Genomic DNA, 21,557 nt, shown 5'->3' with positions numbered 1-21,557 from the left:
TTTTTTCTTTTTCTTTTTTTCTTTTTTATGTTGTTGAGTTGATGATGATGATATATACAATTTTAGATTTTTTTTTTTTTTTTTTAAGTTGTTGAGGATGATTGTTGATGAAATATACTGAAAAACAGATTAATTGTTTTTTTTTTTGTGTTGAACAAATATACTGAAAAACAGATTTATTTATTTATTTTGTGTTGAACAAAATTATTAAAAAAAAAAAAAAAAACAAACAAGTCGGGGATTTTCGGGGTCGGGGAAACCCGATCCCCGTTGGGGGACGGGGGCGGGGGGGGGTTGATGGCGTCCCTGTCGGGGATCGGGGACGGGGACGGGGATTTTTTTACCATCGGGGATCGGGAACGGAGAGGGTGATCCCCGGCCCCGCCCCGCCCCACCCCGTTGCCATTCCTAGACCTTGGGGCCCTATCTCCACAACTAACTTTCGATGTGTAAATTCTCTATCTGCGTATGTAAATTGAACATGAGTAGTCTTATGTATGTTTTTTTATAATCTTTCAATGAAGTTCTTATTTTGTAAAAACAAAAAAAATCTCTTTGCTAGTGGTTCTTACAGACCGAGTTGGACCTGTTAAAATCGTTCAATCTAATCTAATATTTTTTTTATTGGCTTATGTTCGGATGTATGGCGGATGGGATGCCATTTGATCCAACCCGGTCTGCCAATCCATCCTAAAAAAATGATGTTATGCTTTCATACTTTGTATGTTAAAAACAAAACTTTTTATTTAGTAATAATATTAATTATTTATGAAATATGAAAATTGAAAAAATGAAGAACAAAAAAGTTTGGACTCAAATAAGGTCCAAAATAGTAAAAAATTACTCTAAGTAGTTTAAAAAAAATTTAAAATAGTAAGTTCTAAACTTTCCAATCAATCCATATTCATCTATCAACTTGCACGGCTTGCTCAGTTCGCATCCGTTAATTAAGCAGACAGAAACATATTATTTTTTTTTATCTACCTAAGTTCGAACGGATGACGAACGAAGCCATACGACCCAACCCAATCTGCAAACACCCCTAAACATAGATAGATAAAATTTATTTTATAGTATTAACTCATATCATTTTCTATAGAAATTCTATATGAATATTCTATTTATACTATCATTACTCATTCTTCAAATAATATTTTGCATTTGGTGCTGATTTTTGTCAAGTGCCTTCCACACCACAAAAAATTAAAGTTTTAGAAACCAAAATTTAGGAGTAAAATTATTTTTTAAGGACCAAGTATTTTTGTTGCAAAAAATGTCATTATATTTTTAGTAATGAAAATTAAACATTAGTCATGAATTATTATCTTTTCTGTCTCAAAAAATAAACCATTCTGAGATTAAATTATTTTGTCTCTACAAGTTTATTTATTAGTGACATTTTCAAAATTTTGTCGCTAAAAACTTTTTTTTTTGACTTTTTGAGACGAGCTTTTAACGACTATCCTCAAGATGATAGAAATTGGTCCCTAATTATCTTTTGCAACAAATTTTTTACTTTTAGAGTCTAAAAAATTTAATGTCTAAAACGCTTATATATTGTAGTGGCAAGGACATATAGAAATTAATTTTATTAATTAAGGGGTGGCTGTATTGTATGTGTATTTGTATTGTTCACTCATAGTGAATATTCATTATATATATAATTATATTAAAAAAAATTAGGATTAATCCTTGTAATAAAATAAATCTTTAATTTTTAATTTTATCAATTTAAACCCTAAATAACTAAATCCTTTGATTATTTCCGTTAATTAAATCGAAGAAAAAAAAAATTAGATATTTTATATATACCTACATTGAATTTAATGACTAAAATATCTTTTTTGTCTATTTTATCCAACGAAAATAAGCAGATGATTTAGATTAAAAATAAATCAAAAGATTAAAATTAATTAAATTCAAAATTTATTTTACTACAAGAATCAAATTTTAATTTTTTTTTTATATATAATTTCTCCTATATCCTTTTACCATAGGTGTAAGGAACAAACAAAGCCAACTGTGTTTGTGTTGAAAAACATAGACTAATGTTATAAACTATTGTGAAGTAATCTTGATATAAAAAATTGTTTATCCATCGGCCTAAGAATAGAGGCTGCAATTAAGTTTGTCAAAAGTGGAGGCTGCAAATCAAGTTTGTCAAAAGTGGTTGTAGCTATTTGAAATTCATAGCCTCAGTCGTATTTGCATTTAATATTTTCACATTGTTAGTTTTATCTATATATAGCTATTATATTTTGAGAATTCAGTGTGTGGGAGAGAGAAGAGAGTTAGAGAGTAAAAAGTGTGTTTTTCATTTTCTCAGTGTATTCTAAATATTTGAGTGAAATGAATCTATTTTTCAGATTATATATTCTCTCTTGTATTTGTTTTTGTGAACCACCATAAGTGGTTTGCACCCCACTCTCACCAACAGTGGTATTAGAGCACCAAGAGGGTCTGTTTTTTCAAAAAAATAGTAGAACAGAGCGTCGTTTCAAATCTTGCCCAGAAATCAAAGTTGTTGAAATAAACTTTTGATCACACCAATGTGTGGGTCTCATCGAGACGATCACACTGAAAAAAATCATGTTGAAAACCTAGCTACACAGAGCCCTCACGCACCACACGTGCCTATTGATACCGTCGCCACGCGTAGAAATGTGCCCACGCGCTACCACGCGTCTTTTTCGCCCAGAGTTGCAGGGTCTGACCCATCTGGAACACGATCTGGTCCATTAGCCTGGATTCAAATCCGTTCCAAGAGCTGACGTCATTGCTAACGTCACGCCAAGTCGTTCAGCCAAGCCGAGCCACAAGCCCAGCCGAGCTGCAGGAGCCGCGCTGCCAAGCCACAAACCGAGCCTAGCCAAGACGCCACGTCGCTGACATCACGTCGACATCATCCGATCCGAAAAATTATCTGGTGCTTCTCAGAGTCTCAGATTCAGCCGATCTTAACCATTCAATTGTTTTTTGCTGGATCTAAGCCGTTTGAAGTCTGTTTTTGGTGATCCAATAGTGTTTTTCAACTATTTGGAGTATTCCGGACACATCTGTAAGATCAGAATTTGCAAATAACATCCTAAAAATTTGTAGATTTTTAAAGTCAACCAATGGCCAACATAAACAATTTCTTTCAGCCACAGTTTCCAAAACTCAGCAAGGAGAACTATGAAAATTGGAGTAGCCTCACAAGATTTGTGGGAGTTAGTGGATCGAGAATATGACGAGCCAACTATTCTCGAAGATGAAGAAAATTTAAATGAAACTCAGAAGACGGCATTAAAAGATTCAAGGAAGAGAGATAAAAAGGCCTTATATCTACTTTATCAAGGCATTGATGAGTCAAGCTTTAAGAAGATTTCAGCAGCAACAACCTCTAAAAAGGCAAGGAGTATTCTTCATAATTCACACCGAGAAATTGAGAAGACGATCAGAGTTCACCTCCAGGTGTTACGTGGTGATTCGAGATGTTGCACATGAATGAGAATGAGTCAATTTCTGAGTATTTCAACAGAACATTGACCATTGTTAATCAGATGAGAAAATATGGAGAGAAGATGGAATCTCTTCAAGTGATAGAGAAGATTCTAAGATCACTCAGTCCCAAGTTCGAGCACGTGGTTGTAACAATAGAAGAGCCCAAGGATCTCAGTGCCATGACCACCGATGAGTTGATGGGCTCACTTAAGATTCATGAACAAATGATCAACAAGAAGACTCCCTCAAGTTCCCTAGAGCAAGCTCTTCAATCAAAGCTATCTTTCAGAGATGACAAAAACGAGCAAGGGGGGACATCACAAAGAAGCAGAGGAAAAAGTCGTGGTTACAACAACCGAAATTCTATTTTTCGAGGAAGAGGTAGAAGAGGTCCAGCTAGAGGAGGAAGAAGTCAACCACATTTTGCTCCAAGAGGAAGAGCAAGAGAAAGAGGAGGTGGTTACAACAACCGACCAGCATTTGACAAAAGCAATGTTCAGAACTACTATTGCCACAAGTTCGGACATTACAACAATGAATGCTGGAGTAGAGCAACAACAGAAGCCAGAGAGCAAGTAAATTTTGCCGAGCAGGAAACAAACAAAGTTGGACCAACAGTCCTGTTTGTCCACCATGGAGATACTAAAAACCAAAATAATGTTTGGTATCTAGATTCGGGAGACAGTAATCACATGTGGTAAAAGAGAGTTGTTCATCGAGCTTGACGAGACTGGACAAGCACAAGTCTCATTTGGTCATTCTTCAAAGACTCCAATGAAAAGAAGAGGCAATATGCTGAGCAAGCTCGAGAATGGAGATCATGATTACATTCCCAATGTTTATTTTGTTCCTGCGATGAAGAACAACATTTTAAGTATAGGACAACTCCTAGAGAAAGGATACGACATCAGCATGAAAGATTGTCATCTTACCATCAAAGACAGTCATGGTAATTTGATCGCTCGGTTGAGAATGTCCAAGAATAGGATGTTTGCATTGAACATCCAACATGATGCTTCAAAGTGTTTAAGTGCCATCATCAAAGACAAAGACTAACTATGGAATTTGAGGTTTGGAAATCTCAACTTTGGAAGCTTGAAGTTGTTGTCAAGCAAGAATATGGTGAAAGGGCTCCCTCATATTGCTCATACTAATGAGGTCTGTGAAAGCTGCATTCTTGGCAAGCATCACAGAACTAGCTTTGCCAAAGAAGTGAAGTGGAGAGCAATAAAGCCGCTGGAGCTAGTGCACACCGATGTGTGTGGTCCATTAAAGCCAATATCAAATGGACAAAATAGATATTTTCTCACTTTCATTGATGATTATAGCCAGAAGACATGGGTGTATTTTATTAAAAGAAAGTCGGAGGTGTTCACTATCTTCAAAGAATTCAAAGCTTTTGTAGAAAAACAAAGCGGCTACTAAATCAAGACATTGTGGTCAGATCAAGGTAGAGAATATACATCAGATGCTTTCGAGAATTAGTGCAAAGAGCATGGAATCAAGTATCAAACAACACCATCCTATACGCCATAGCTGAATGGTGTTGTTGTAAGGAAGAATCGCAAAATCTTAGATATGGCAAGGAACATGTTGAAAGGAAAAGGATTGCCCAAGCAATTTTGGGCTAAAGCCGTATCATGTGCTGTGTATCTACTAAATAGATGTCCAAGTAGGATCCTTCACTCTATGACTTCAGAAGAAGTTTGAAGTTCACATAAGCCAAGTGCTAACCATCTCAGAATATTTGGATGTGTTGCGTACACCAAGATTCCAGAAGCAAGAAGAACCAAGCTCGATGATAAGGGAGAAAAATATATCCTTGTCGGATATGGAGACAGAACAATGGGATACAAGTTGTATAATCCCATTACCAGAAAGGTGATCATGAGTAGAGATACGATATTTGAAGAAGAAGAAGAAGCTTGGAACTGGAATCAAGATGAAGTTGTTAAAGATGCAGGACTCATTCTTGAAGATGAAACATCAAAAGCTCCGATTAAAATTACAAGAGACGTTCAAGATGAGCCACAAACTCCTCCACATAGAATACCGGTACCTAGATCGCCAGTTTCTCTCAGAAGTGATGCATCATCATCATCAGATGATAGTTTTTTCAAACAACCTAGGCTGATGAGAAATTTGCAGGAGATATATGAAGCTACAGAAAAAGCAGATCTGAATTTGTTCTGTCTACTCACAGATAGTGATCCACTTACTTTCTCAGAAACCATCCAAGAAGATAAATGGAAGAAAGCAATGGATGAAGAAATTCATGCCATTGAGAAAAATGACACATGGAAGCTTACCAGTCTACCGGAGGGGCACAAACCCATTGGAGTGAAATGGGTATACAAGACAAAGAGGAATGCACAAGGCGAAGTGCAACGCTATAAGGCAAGATTAGTGGCAAAAGGTTACAAGCAGAGAGCTGGAATTGATTATGGAGAGGTGTTTGCTCCAGTTGCCCAGTTTGAGACTATCAGGCTAATGATTTCTTTGGCTGCTCAGCACAAATGGCAGATCTATCAACTTGATGTGAAATCTGCATTTCTTAATGGTTTTCTTGAGGAAGAAATCTATATTGAACAACCTTCGGGTTGTGTTCAAAATGGGCATGAAGACAAAGTTTACAAATTGAAGAAAGCACTTTTTGGATTGAAGCAAGCTCCGTGTGCATGGAATGCTAGAATTGATCAGTATTTTCATGACAATGGTTTTGAAAAATGCCCATATGAGCACGCACTATATTTGAAGAAGGAAGCTGATGGAAGCATGTTGCTTGCTTGTCTTTATATTGATGATTTAATTTTCATCAGAAACAATCCAGCCATGTTCAAAGAATTTAAAAGAAGCATGATCCAAGAATTTGAAATGACAGATATTGGATTGATGGCTCATTTTCTCGGCATTGAAGTGGCACAAAGAAAAGATGGAATTTTTATTTCCAAAGTGTCTATGCCAAGGAGATTCTCAAGAGATATGGAATGGAGAATTGCAATCCAGTGAACACTCCTGTAGACAGTGGAGTATAGCTCAAAAAAGGTACAAATGTTGGTGATATGGATCCAACTTATTTCAAGAGATTAGTTGGAAGTCTTCGCTATCTTACTTGCACCAGGCCAAACATACTCTATGGAGTAGGACTGATTAGCAGATATATGGAAACACCGGATCAGTCACACTTGTATGCAGCAAAGAGAATTCTTCGCTACATTAGAGGTACAATCGATGATGGTTTATTCTTCGCTACCTTGTTGGTTATTCAGATAGTGACTGGGGACGTGACTTAGATGAGCAGAAGAGCACTACTGGGTTTGCTTTCTTTATGGGAAATACAGCTTTCACTTGGTCGTCCAAAAAGCAAGCTATTGTGACACTATCAACCTACGAAGCTGAGTATGTTGCAGCCAACTCAGCCGTGTGTCATGCAATTTGGTTAAGAAATGTGCTGAAGCATTTAGGATTTTCACAAGAAAATCCTACTGAGATCTATGTTAAGAAATTTGGTTAAGAAATGTGCTAAAGCATTAGCAAAGAACCCAGTTTATCATGAAAAGAAGTAAGCATATTGACGCCCGCTATCATTTCATCCGAGAGCATGTGAAAAATAAAGAGGTGGAATTATCTCCTTACAAATCTCAAGATCAGCTTGCAGATATTTTCACGACGCCATTAAAAAATGATCTGTTCAACAGAATGAATTTGATGCTCGGGATGAAGCAGCATGGAGAATCAAGATTAAGGGGGAATATTGTGAAGTAATCTTGATATAAAAAATTGTTTTTCCACCGGCCTAAGAATAGAGGCTGCAATCAAGTTTGTCAAAAGTGGTTGTAACCGTTTGAAATTCGTAGCCTCAGCCGTATTTGCATTTAATATTTTCACATTGTTAGTTTTATCTATGTATAGCTATTGTATTTTGAGAATTCAATGTGTGGGAGAAAGAAGAGAGTTAGAGAGTAAAAAATATGTTTTTCATTTCCTCAGTGTATTTTAAATATTTGAGTGAAATAAATCTGTTTTTTAAATTATACATTCTCTCTTGTATTTGTTTTTTGTGAACCACCATAAATAATTTGCACTCTACTTTCACCAACATAAGCAAGCTACTGTCTACAAGACACTGTTGTAAAGAAGCTAAGAGATATCATATCACATGCAGTATGACTATATCTGGATGGGTGTACACGATTGCTGTGGGGGTTTAATGCCGCTGCCAAGTATGTATTTTTTTAACTCATAGGGGTAATTAAATTATGAAAAATTGTAAATCCGTAATATCTTCTTAAAATATTTAAAATTATCAATTTTTTCATTAAACTGTTGAAAAATTGCATTTCATAAAGCAATGGAAAAATAATTTCATTTTTATAGTGGAGCAAATTTTCTATGTATATGATGCAAGTTTATTTTTGTGTTTAGTGTAAGTCTTTTTATGTGTCAGAATTGTACCAAAAAAGATTTCATCTATAATGCAATTATTTTATGAGTGTTCCACTCATTTGCTATTTTTCTTTAAATCATTGGTGATTAAATTATGTGTTTTATACCATCTTAATTCTCAAAATTTCAATTATGTCAACGGCAATTGCATAACCATAGACTTCAAATAAAAAAAAATAAGTTTAGGTACAATTTTTTTTTTTTTTAACCAAAGTATGTTTAAAATTTTCTGTAGCATGGATGTTACTCCATTAATAAACTCTAAATTCAAATTGACCATGATGACTTTATTATAAACATGTGTACATGCATATAAAATTAATATCACAAAACAACATGGTATTATCTCCAAGGATTTTATTGAGAATAAAATTTATTTTAATTTTTATAGTGTGAGAGTGAGCAACGAACTTGGGGCAAGACATCCAAAATCAGTCTCTTTTGTGGTTATAATTGTAACCTTAAGCTCATTTTTTATCGCTGTAATATTGTGCCGCGTCATCAGTTACGCCTTCACCGGCATCACCACCGTCGCAAAGCAGTCTCCGAACTTGCACCCTTCTTGGTAGTTGCCGTCGTACTCAAGGGTGTTCAACCTGTTTTGTCTGGTAAGTAATTTTTTTTTTCTTTTCTTTTAAAGTTTATAGGCAAATATTGAAATTCTCTTACTTTAATTCTCTATCGCAAGTCCAATCCTATTTTTTTTTGCCAACAAGTTTTACCACCTTCCAAATATATGTTGGAAAAAATGATTTTTGGGGACTTTAATTTAATATTAAAGTGTGGTGACTTTAATTAAATATTAAAGTGGGTCCTAACCATTTTTTGTGTTGGGTCCAAGTGAGCCAAAAACCATTGGGTTTTGAATAAGAAATTGCCAAGAAATTGCTTCATGATGTTAGATTCATGAATATGATTTTAAAGAGTATTTAAATCTTTTTTCTTGGCTAAAGGGTGTGAATCCTTTAGGCATCCATACTTTTCATTTTGTGAAAAGGGGCTATGGATGCTTGGTGTTTTAATGACTAGCCTTAAAGGCTGGAGGCTTTTCCTCTCTCCCCTATACATGTATAAATTGAGACCCTCCTGTCAAGTTTCAATATAGAAATTTTTGCTTCAATTTTACAAGTCAGTTTGCTTGATAGTTCCTATTGTGAGAGAGTGTTGCCATTGTTTTGTTCGCTAAGCTAGACAGATAGCGCTTCTGCCGTAGCTGGTTTTGACCGTCGTATCCTGGGAGATAGACGTCGGGTTTCCTCAAGCACTCGACCCGCGAGGCGGCGAAATCTGTTTTAAGGAAACTGCTTCCGTGCAGGCTTCGGTTTTGTCTCTTTACCCTTTATTGTTTTTTGTGTATTTCTGTTGAAATTTAGTTGTAATTATCAGCATATGTTCTTGGTATATAATTTGTTTTCTTCATAAATCTATTTATTTAATTTCACAATTTTGAACAACAAGCTTAAAACAGATTTTATATATCTTTTCTATGAAATTGATCAAATAGATTTATATAGACTATTAGGTTAGCTTTGTATAATGTTACTAGGAATTGTTGCAGAATTGCTCACTATTTCAATAATTGTAAATTATGAAATGGTACTCTCTAATTGCTTAGTTTAATTAGAATGCTCTATTATAATTTGCATACTTAATTGTATTAGTATAATCTTGTTTTATACGTATGGTTCATCATTTCCCTACCATGATTTGCATGAATTTTAAGGTTATAAAATATAATTTGTGGATGTTGCAATTTTGACATGCTAATTCTATTCTAGTCTCAATTTGTTACATGCTTATTATTTTCTAGGCTAGATTACATAATTTAATGTATTTGGAGTTATAGAGTTTTATGAATTGTGTACATGATTAATCTAAATTATCTAATTGTGTGCATTAATATGAATTATTTAATTAGGTGCATTAATCTAAATTATCTAATTGGGTGCTTTAATCTGAGTTGTTTAATTAGGTGCATTAATCTAAATTATTTAATTAGGTGCATTAATCTGAATTATTTAATTGGGTGCATTAATCTAAATTATCTAATTGGGTGCATTAATCTAAATTATTTATTTGGGTGCATTAATCTGAATTATTTAATTAGGTGCATTAATCTGAATTATTTAATTAGGTGCATTAACTTTGAATTTGACTTATCTATTTGGAGTTATTAGTTTAAATGTTTATTATGAATTAATTTCATTCATGACTCATGAGTATTGAACTTTATTTTAAAGTTGTAATTTAATTTTGAAGTTACAAATTGTATTTTGTTTTGGTACCTTATATTAGTTGGTTACTTATATAATTAATAGTTAGCTAGATGGTTTCAATTATTTATTATAATTAAATTTTTTAGATTATTTGTTTGTATTTTGTTGTGGTTTGCTACTAACTTTCTTTGTAGGGATACCAATGCGAAATACAAATATAAAACCAAATGAATAGAATTTGGGATGTAAAAACAAAAATGTTTGAACTACTAACGTTTGTGTTGAATAGGAATACCTAAGCGTGGAAAAGCTTTTGGACTACATAGAATCCTTATGGATTGGCTATTTTATCAAAATGTTTGAAGCATGTTTGCTTGAGATGTAATTGATTTGTTTACCAATTTGTAGTAGCAAGTTTTATTTGCTTATATTGTTGTAGGAATGGTTTTACATTGCTTGTAAAAGTTTTGGACCCTGGTTTGCTTTAACCTAGTTCATCCCTAAGAAAATTTAATTCTTAATTTGTTTATCACGGACTAGGAGTCAATATGCTCTTAAAAGTTTTGTCAAAAGGTTAACTGGGTTTTAAGTGGGACCGATGTGACCCCTCCAGTCTTCCTAGGAACTTTCTTGACCATGTTCGATTCTAGGTTTTGTGGTGAAACTAATTTTTGAATTAATTTTTCTTCTAAGGGGATTTTCTAAGGGTTAAGTTTAATTTCTGGAAACACAGAAGTGATATTCTGGTGTAATTTTTGAAATGGAAACTATCATTGATGCTGCTGCTACTGCTAATGTTAGTGGGGATTTCAACCCTGGGGCAACTAGATTGCCAACCCCTACTGCTGTGGCCTCTGTGGTCAACCCTGGTGTTACTCCGACTGTTCCGGGAGGACCGCTTAGTCACCATGAGTGCTCAGAAAAATTTGCTGGGGAAAACTTTAAGAGATGGCAGCAAAAGATGCTGTTTTACGTGACCACGCTAAACCTTGCCAAGGTTTTGAGTGAGGATCCTCTAGCCGTGGCAGAGAATGAGCCTGACAGGCAGAAAGTCATGGCGCTTGACACATGGAAGCAGGCAGACTATCTTTGCCGGAACTATGTGTTCAACAGCTTGGCAGACTCACTTTATAGTGTGTTTTGTTCCAAGAGCTCAGCAAAAGAATTATGGGAATCTCTGGACAAAAAGTACAGGACTGTGGATGCCGGGGCAAAGAAATTTGTGGTTGGCCGTTTCCTTGATTTTAAAATGGTAGATTCTAACACTGTGATAAGCCAAGTCCAGGAGTTCCAAGTGATCTTGCATGAAATTCATACTGAGGGGATGCCTTTGAACAAGTCATTCCAAGTTGCTGTGATCATTGAGAAACTTCCCAATGGTTGGAAGAATTTTAAGAATTACTTGAAGCACAAGCGCAAGGAAATGTCTGTTGAAGAGCTGGTTGTCCGACTCCGGATTGAAGAGGATAATAGAAAGAAAGGAGGGAGTACCTCCTCAGTAAAAGCCAATGTTGTTGAGCATGGCAAATCTTCTGGGATAAGGAAGAAGCCCCCTGTGAACAAGAGCTCTAAGCTAGGGCCAAGGTGTGGTGTTGCAAAGAAGTCGGCTTACAAACTGCAGGAACCTGGTTATCGGTTCTTTGGAAAGTGTTATAACTGTGATAACGAGAGGCATCGGGCTAGTGACTGCCGTAAGCAGAAGAAGCCATACAAGACCAAACCTCGTGCTCATATGGCAGACTTACAAGAGCACTCCCATGAGGAGGATGATATGCACTTGTCTGCCGTTGTCTCTGAGGTAAATCTGGTGGGTTCAAACCCAAGAGAATGGTGGATTGATACTGGAGCTACACACCACATCTGCTCCGAGCAGAAACTGTTTACAACTTTCAAACCGGTTACAAACGGTGAGAAGTTGTTTATGGGAAACTCTGCTACCTCGATTGTTGAGAGGAAAGGAAAGGTGGTCCTGAAGTTGACGTCAGGAAAGGAGCTGACCTTGAACGAAGTCCTGTATGTTCCGGACATTCGTAAAAATCTTGTCTCAGGATCTCTTCTTAGTAAACATGGTTTTCGCATGGTTTTTGAGTCCGACAAGGTCGTTCTTACCAAAAGCGGAATGTATGTGGGTAAGGGTTATATATTGGGGGGTATGTTTAAACTCAATGTTATGACTGTTATCCCAAAGATGAATAAAGGTGCATCTTCTTCTATTTATATGCTTGAGTCTTCCAATTTGTGGCATGGTAGACTAGGACATGTGAACTTTGAATCTTTACGTAGATTAATCAAGCTAGATCACATACCATCTTTTAAGATTAATCCGAAACATAAGTGTGAAACTTGTGTTGAAGCGAAGTTGACAAGATCTTCGTTTCATTCTATTAAAAGAAGTTCAGAACCGTTAGATTTAGTACATAGTGATGTGTGTGACTTAAAATTTATACAATCACGTGGTGGCAATAAGTACTTCATCACTTTTGTTGATGATTGCACTAAGTATTGTTATGTCTATTTGCTCAAAAGCAAAAATGAGGCAATTGACAAGTTTGTTCTTTATAATAATGAAGTTGAGAATCAAGTAGGCCGCAAGATTAAGGCTCTAAGTAGTGATCGTGGTGGTGAGTATGAATCTCCGTTTATTGAGACTTGTGCTCAATCTGGGATTATCCACCAAACCACAGCGCCTTATTCTCCTTAGTCTAATGGGATTGCTGAGTGGAAGAATAAGACGCTAAAGGAAATGATGAATGCAATGTTGATAAGTTCTAGATTGCCACAGAACTTGTGGGGGGAAGCAATTCTCTCTGCAAATTACATTCTGAATAAAGTACCCCAGAAGAAGGTAGACAAGACGCCGTATGAGTTATGGAAAGGCGTTAAGCCTTCGTATAAATTCTTACGAATATGGGGGTGTCTTGCAAAAGTGGCGATTCCTACACCCAAACGGGTTAGGATAGGCCCGAAATCTGTGGATTGTATATTCATTGGTTGTGCACATAATAGTAGTGCATATCGGTTTCTTGTTCATAAGTCTGAAATTCCAGACATACACAGGAATACCATCATGGAGTCAAGGAATGCATGTTTCTTTGAAGACATTTTTCCTTACCGAACCCATGCAGGGGTTCCAAGGTCTTTGGAGCAATTTGATGAGCTTGCTAGTAAGGATGATCATGTTGATGATCCAGGTGATGATCAAATTGAGGTTTTAGATGAGCCCAGACGGAGTAAAAGGGCTAGGACATCCAAATCTTTTGGTCCAGACTTCTTGACTTATATGGTTGAGAACGAACCTCAAACTTTTCACAAAGCTGTGACTTCTCCTGAGAGTCCTTTATGGAAAGAAGCGATCAAAAGTGAGATTGACTCCATCTTACAGAACCACACCTGGGAGTTAGTAGATTTACCTCCAGGTTGTAAGCCTTTAGGCTGCAAATGGATTTTTAAACGAAAGATGAAGGCTGATGGGTCTATTGACAAGTATAAGGCGAGGCTCGTTATCAAAGGGTACATGCAACGAGAAGGCCTGGATTACTTTGATACGTACTCACCTGTAACTAGGATAACATCCATTCGCATAGTGATTGCGATAGCAGCTTTGCGTAATCTTGAGATACACCAGATGGATGTAAATACAGCTTTCTTAAATGGGGATTTGAATGAAGAAATCTACATGGAGCAACCTGAAGGGTTTTCAGCTCCAGGACAAAGCAAGAAAGTCTGTAAACTTGTCAAATCTTTGTATGGTTTGAAGCAAGCGCCTAAACAATGGCATGAGAAGTTTGACAATGTAATGTTGTCAAATGGGTTTCGAATCAACGAATGTGACAAGTGTATTTATGTCAAAGATACTGACAGAGGTTATGTCATTTTGTGTCTATATGTTGATGATATGCTCATTATAGGTAGTAACGATGAAATGATCAAAACTACCAAGAAGTTGTTAAACTCTAAATTTGACATGAAGGATATGGGCATTGCAAATGTTATTCTGGGAATTAAGATTACCAGAATCTCTGGCGGAATTGTACTTTCTCAGTCTCATTATGTTGATAAGATACTTGAGAAGTTTAGTGGATCAGATACGAGTGTGTCATCGACACCTGTAGACTTAAGTCTACACTTTACCAAGAATAATAAAGAGAGTGTCTCTCAGTTAGAATATTCTCGGGTAATTGGAAGTTTAATGTATCTGATGAGTTGTACTAGGCCAGATATAGCTTACTCGGTTAGCAGGCTTAGTAGATACACAAGTAATCCTGATGCTTCTCATTGGAAGGGCATTGTGCGGGTGTTAAGGTATTTACGCTATACTCGGGATTATGGGCTGCATTATACTCGATATCCAGCGGTGCTTGAAGGATATAGTGACGCGAATTGGATATCAGATATAAATGACTCAAAGTCCACTAGTGGATATGTGTTCACTCTTGGTGGGGCAGCCGTGTCTTGGAAATCTTCCAAGCAAACGTGTATATCTAGATCAACGATGGAATCAGAGTTTATTGCTTTGGATAAAGCAACGGAAGAAGCAGAATGGCTTCGCCATTTCATTGAACATATTCCACATTGGTCTAAACCTGTGCCAGCTATTTGTATTCATTGTGATTGTCAATCTGCAATTGGTAGGGCATAGAGTAATATTTATAATGGAAAGTCTAGACATATCCGTCGTAGACATAATTCCATACGACAACTACTCTCGAATGGAGTTGTCCCTTTAGACTATGTAAAGTCTAAGGACAACATTACAGATCCGCTAACCAAAGGGTTAAGTCGAGTGTTAGTCGAAACGTCGTCAAAAGGAATGGGGTTAAGGCCTTTGGAAGTTACCGGAATGGAAACCCAACCTAGTTGACTGGAGATCCCAAGATCTAGGTTCAATGGGACAACCTAATTGCGTGTAACGATGGTATGTGTAGACACCCCATTTTTGACCGTCCTCAAGACTTGGACGTCACCGTTTGAACACTCGGTGATCATCCATGTTTGTGTTCGTTTGGAGTTCCCGGAGGCCTCGGCTCGCGTGCCAGGATCTCCGAACTCGACCGTTTAGTGTCTGGTTTTGCACCAAACACTTGTGTTTTGCCTTGCAAGGGCAGGGTAGGGCTTGTAGACCATCCCCACCCACCACCGGCAATGGCTAGAGGCCATCGGCTGGTTTTTGCTGCCACCGGCAATGTATATTGCCGGCCGGCACTATTTGTTGCCGGTCAGCACTTTTTAGTGCCGGCCGGCACTCTTTTTGGCCAAGATGGCATTTTTGGCCGACCGATTACTGTGCATCTGCTTTTGCAGATATTTTAAGACAGCTGTCTGGCTTTTGCTCCCCTCCATACACGTGTATGAAGGGATCTCCCTCTTATGAAGCTTGTCTTGTAAGCTTTACAAGACAAGAAGTGCCATATGGAGAGGAGAGGCTCTCTTGGCTTGAGGGGGGAGAGAGTTTAGATATTTTGAGAGCAAAAACAGCCATTGTTAAGCTCTGGTTTTAGGGTTTGAGTTAGATACACTCCCTATATCTCTTTCCCTCTCTTTTGTGCACTAGGTGTTTTGTGTCTTACTATTGCACACAAACACCTAGTGTTTCACCTTCCTCTTGGAACTGAGGTTCTAAGGGACTGATTTTGAAGTTTTGGTATTGGATTCAAGCTAAAGGAGGTCATTGGAGCACCATTTGTGAAGGGATCATCAAGGGTAAGAAACTTACACCTTTATTCCCCATTTTTGCATAATAGCTGTTTTTGTGCTTATTGTATAACATAAAAAAGTTCTGTTTTTAAGCCCTCTTTATTGTTTATTAAGAGTGTTTTGTTGTTTGAGGGTGGTTGACCCCCCTTAAGCCTTGAAAGGCCTCATTTTGGGCCATTTTGTGCTAGCTCCGGGATTTTGGTGTTGGGGTCTCTTCACCACTGAAATCTTGAGGGATTTCAGTGGTGAAGATGATGCCTTGAAGTCCCAAGAAGGAGAGGGCCACCCCCTCTCCTTGTTGTCCTTGAAAAGGGCATGTTTTGGCCTCTTGAGAGAGCATTATGCTTGAGTGTGTGTTGAGCATGTTTGGGCTGTTTTTCATGCTTATATATCCATAATATAACATGATTTTAAGTTGGTTTTGGTACTCCATGCATGCTTATCATAGTTGCCTTGTAATGCCTTGTTATGCCTTAACATGTCTTAGGTTGTTAGCCTTTGTGGGAGCATGTTTTAGGCTTAGTCTTGTGAAGATTTTGTGCATGTTTTTCCATGTTCTAGGTCTGTCCTAGGTTGTTTGGGTTGATTTTGGCATGCTTGATATAGCTCCTTTGTATTTGGGCTTGTTGGCCTTGAGTATGTGCATGTGTAGCATGACATCTTTGCATCAATTTGGTGATTTGGGGTCCCCCCACATGTTATTTCAGTCCCATTTCCATGCTTGTTTGATTGCCTTGCATGCCTCTTTAATGCTTTGGAAGCTTGTGTAGCAATGCTCTATGTTTTGACCATTATGCATGCCTTTGTTTTTTTGAGTCATTTGGATGCCATCTAAGTGGTCCTTAGGCCTTGTATTAATGTCCCAAAACTCTGTTTTTAGTCAATGAGTTCATGCCATGTTTGGTCTTACTAAGTGTAGTTCAATGCCCCATTGGTTTGCTTTGAACACTTGGGCTATTTATTGCATATTTGGCTTGATGTATTGCTTGGTTTGGCACCATGTTTTAGCATGATTTCAATGCTTATGTTGCATGTTAATTAGTCCATGATTCTCCCTTTCAAATGTGTTTGAGGGTTGTTCAATTTGTGCTTAAGTGTTGGCCTTCAATTAGGTGCATGTGTGCATGTATATTTGGTCCTTCATTATAGCATTTTGGCTACTGTTTTAGGCCTATTTAGAGCTACCTAATTCATGTTTAAGTCCATCTTTGCATGCATTTGCATTGCCATATGTATGCTTGTATGCTTGCATAAGTTAGTTGCCATGCCATGTTGCATCCTTAGCTTGTATGCTTAGGTTGCATTGCATCTTGCATGCATGTCTTGTTCCTTGACTCGATGATAGGAATTGGGCCTTGTTTGGTTTGATTGGCTTGCATTGCATTTGGAATCAAAGTTGCATACTTGATTCTTTGGGCCATCATGCATGGAAATGCGTGATTGGTGGTCCGAGAATCGAGGCACATGCCCCTTTGAGTCATTATCGTGATAAGGGACATGGTTGGTGCATACATGCCTTGAATTGTGCTGCCATGCTTTGCCTTGCCCTCTGTTGCTGTCATTTGCAGATTCTGCAGGAACACTATGCCGACCGGCAGTGTAAGGTGCCGACCGGCAACAATTTATCTGCCGACAGCTTCATTTTGTGCCGATGGCCACACACCACTGCCGGTGGTAATTCCACTCAGCCGGTGGCACTCCCCAGTGTCCAGGGATTCTGTCCTGAGGTTTTGACAGCCTCCAGAGGAGTGAAGGAAGGAAAATAGAGGCAGCCTACGCATGGCGGCACGTTTCCCGAGGCATTTTCCCTGTTTTCTTAGTTTTAGTTAATTTGCTTAGTTGATTAGGCAATTTGTAACATTTAATTAGCTTGCGTAGTTAATTAATTTGTAATATTTATTTGGTCCCTCCGAGTGAGGGTAAATATGTAATAAGGCCAAGTTTGGGATGTTCCAAAAAAGCTAAAAAGTCAAAAAGTTACTCAAAAAGTTAAAAAGTTAACATTATTCACCAAAAGTCAACAATTACGGCTGCACAACTCCCAATTCAAATTTTTCCCTACAAATCAATTTTTACAATTTTTTATTACACATTTTTCAATAAAAAGTCAAAAAGTTAACCCAAACATCCATATTTTCAACCTCAATTTTTTAGTCCAAAAAGACAAAAAATGCACTTATTTAGTCTTCCCAAACTTGGCCTAAGTGTGCGTGAGTGTGTGTATGTCTTCCAACCTCACGTCTTTCTTCCCTTTTATTTACCTGCTTATGATGGTAGATTAGGGCACGTTTAATTTAGCATACCTTATGCTATGTATGTGTGCATCCATGCATTTGTATTGCATGCATTAGGCTCGGTACATCACGCTAACTGCATTTGTACTTCAATGCAAAAATTGAATATGTGATAGTTGATCGCATTTCATATGCCATGCTTAGGTTAGCCGAGCCTATCTAATTGCATCTTGTATTTGTTGCATTAGGCAATTTAACATGAACTAGGACACGCATGTTTGCTAACTAGTTTACTGTTTTGGCACGGAGTACGATGTAAGTATTTCCGCTTTAGCATATCGCACGAGTGTGAATGTTGCCATGACAACATGCTTAACATGTGGCTAGATGCTTATGTGTTATATACTGCTTGGATGCCTGTGGTTGAAGGTTGGATTGTTTGAGTTGGAAAAACTCATTGAAATCCGTATTTTAGCCTACTTGCGAGTAGCAAATTCCAAAACATTTTTCCAAAACAAACGGATATGCAATGCTTATTTCCAAATTAGGCAATCTAGTCTATACTTGTTTGTTGCGCGCATAACATAGTAAATGCTAGGCTAATAATTGGTTTAAGAACACATAACGTTTTCAAAATCGGATATCATGGTTAGTAGAGGCCGGTCTTCGGACCAGGCGAAAGGGGGTGCTCATAGCTGACCTTTCCCGATCGTACCCAAGCTCCCGAGCCGAGACAACTCCGGTGATGACGGACATGTGGCCTTCGGCACCGAGTCAGGGTTTCCTAAATTTCCCCATTTTAAAAATATTTAGGTGGCAACTCTGTATCTGGCAAAGCAGTCCATGTTTGGCACTACTTTTTCAAAAATCTGTTTCTCAAAACGATTTGCCAGATTTAGACTCTTTGGTTTAGATTAAGAACCGCGACAACAAAAATCGCCTGTAGCAGCGAAGGTCCCCTCGCGGGCTTGCTACAGTATGTCACTGAGGAGGTTAAAGCTCCAGCCATTCCTTCTATTAGTGATACCTGCAAGTGTAGAGGATAAGCTGAGCTTTTAATGACTCTTATGTGTTAAGCTGTTGAGCTAAGTATTGCAGGATACTTTAGTAGAGTCACCTATGTGAGTTTGAAGTGGGGCCGCTTCTAGAAGAATTGGGTAGGCCAAGATTCTTTGAAACCACTCGCTAAACCAGGCTAGTGTCCAGGGCCACACAGGGCACACCAGTGAGAACATAATAGTGGTAGGAGTAATTCCCGTGTGAGATCTATTGTCTCAGTTTACATAAACGGTAGAGCAGTTCAAGATGTCTTATTCACTGATCTGCTAGTAAACTTGATAGATTTTCACTGGGAGAGGTTCAAAGCCAAAAGCTACCTTCTCTGATGTCGGGGTTAGTCCGTTGTACTCTCTCTCAGAGTCTTTATTGTTGAACGATGTCTGTTTGTTGAGTCATTCGGTCAATTTTTATTCATGTGGGGGATTGTTGGAAAAAATGATTTTTGGGGACTTTAATTTAATATTAAAGTGGGTCCTAACCATTTTTTGTGTTGGGTCCAAGTGAGCCAAAACCATTGGGTTTTGAATAAGAAATTGCCAAGAAATTGCTTCATGATGTTAGATTCATGAATATGATTTTAAAGAGTATTTAAATCTTTTTTCTTGGCTAAAGGGTGTGAATCCTTTGGGCATCCATACTTTTCATTTTGTAGAAAGGGGCTATGGATGCTTGGTGTTTTAATGACTAGCCTTAAAGGCTGGAGGCTTTTCCTCTCTCCCCTATACATGTATAAATTGAGACCCTCCTGTCAAGTTTCAATATAGAAATTTTTGTTTTAATTTTACAAGTCAGTTTGCTTGATAGTTCCTATTGTGAGAGAGTGATGCCATTGTTTTGTTCGCTAAGCTAGACAGATAGTGCTTCTGCCGTAGCTAGTTTTGACCGTCGTATCCTGGGAGACAGACGCCGGGTTTCCTCAAGCACTCGACCCGTGAGGCAGCGAAATCTGTTTTAAGGAAACTGCTTCCGTGCAGGCTTTGGTTTTGTCTCTTTACCCTTTATTATTTTTTGTGTATTTCTGTTGAAATTTAGTTGTAATTATCAGCATATGTTCTTGGTATATAATTTGTTTTCTTCATAAATCTATTTATTTAATTTCACAATTTTGAACAACAATATATATATATATATTTATATTTGCTATTTTATTACTTAGTTTTGGATCTTTCTAATTTCAATACTATAATCATTCTCACAGTGACCTGCATTCCACGAATTTTAAATTTATAACACTTTATTTTTAGAATAAAATTCGGCAAGAGTTTAGGATGCTTAACATTTTTCTTCTAATGTTTAGGAGAACTCAGATTGTTTCCAGCCAAAATTAAACATAAGAGTCCAGTTTCATGATTGTAGGCCTAATTTTGGATTTATCTTGTTGATTTGAACTGTTCAATTTGTAAGGATCATCGAACAATTTATTCATACAAAAACTTAAGTTGATATAAAATCGGTACCATGTGATTAGTTCATGTGTTTGAAAGAAATACATGACCTATTTTCAAAATCATACTTGTCATCTATTTTTTCAAAAAAAATGTGATCCGATTAGATAGTTATAAATATTCAATCAACTTAATTTTTTTACATAGACGATTTTTCGTAATCTTTACAAATTTAACAATTTGAATAAAAAAACATAAACTTGGAGTACACCGACAGTCATGAAACTAATCCCTCTAATCCAGTTAAACTAGAAACAACGTGAACCTTGTTTAACAATTTGTTGTTGTCCTCTCTCCAATATAATGGTACTAGTGGTGGATATGGTCCACTAAATTGGCTCATAATTTATAGGATTCAGAATTATGATTTCAAGTCAGGGTAGAAAAATTTTTAATGCCCTGGACCAGACTTGGAAAGAGTGATTTATGTAACTACCGTTCCTTAACTTTATTTTTTCTGAGTATAAATTATGCAATAGTAGTTACATAAAGAATTAGTTATAAATATTGATCAACTAACCTTGAATTGGTTGAACAGCATTCTAATTTGGTTAAATTAATTAAAAATTATATTATCTTAATTAATATGTAGAACATGTGGGTGCTCTTAGAATTTTTTTTTTTTTTTTTTTTTTTTCTTCAACTAACTTGAAAATAAAATATAAAGCCATACTAAAAGGACTCAACTTAAAAATATAATTACATAATATCCGCCAGACCCCAACACATCTAAACTGAGAAATTAATTATTTTTTGTTTCAAAAATAATTTCGTGCGATGCCCCCGACATAATAATCCTTAACAAAAATGATTTATACCCCCACTGGGGGTCGACCCCCAGTGAGGTGGAGGCCCATGATTGGGCGGAAAAAAACAGTTTTTTTTTTTTTTTTTTTGGTTGGCAGCCAGTGGGGGCGCGCCACCTCACTGGGGGTGTGACCCCCACTGGGGGTATAAGGCACGGCTGAATCATTAATTGC

At 37.1% G+C, this 21,557-nt stretch overlaps 1 pseudogene; it reads left to right on the top strand.

Moving 5' to 3' along the window:
• LOC145799514 (protein DETOXIFICATION 40-like) overlaps window positions 1–8,545 on the top strand; it is a 32,738-nt pseudogene extending 24,193 nt beyond the window's left edge.
• Window positions 8,546–21,557: the final 13,012 nt, after the last annotated feature.

This window comes from Camellia sinensis, chromosome 9, assembly GCF_055761805.1.
Source record: "Camellia sinensis isolate YWXY chromosome 9, ASM5576180v1, whole genome shotgun sequence".
In the NCBI taxonomy this organism is placed as follows: domain Eukaryota; kingdom Viridiplantae; phylum Streptophyta; class Magnoliopsida; order Ericales; family Theaceae; genus Camellia; species Camellia sinensis.
This window is presented reverse-complemented; position numbering and strand designations above follow the sequence as displayed.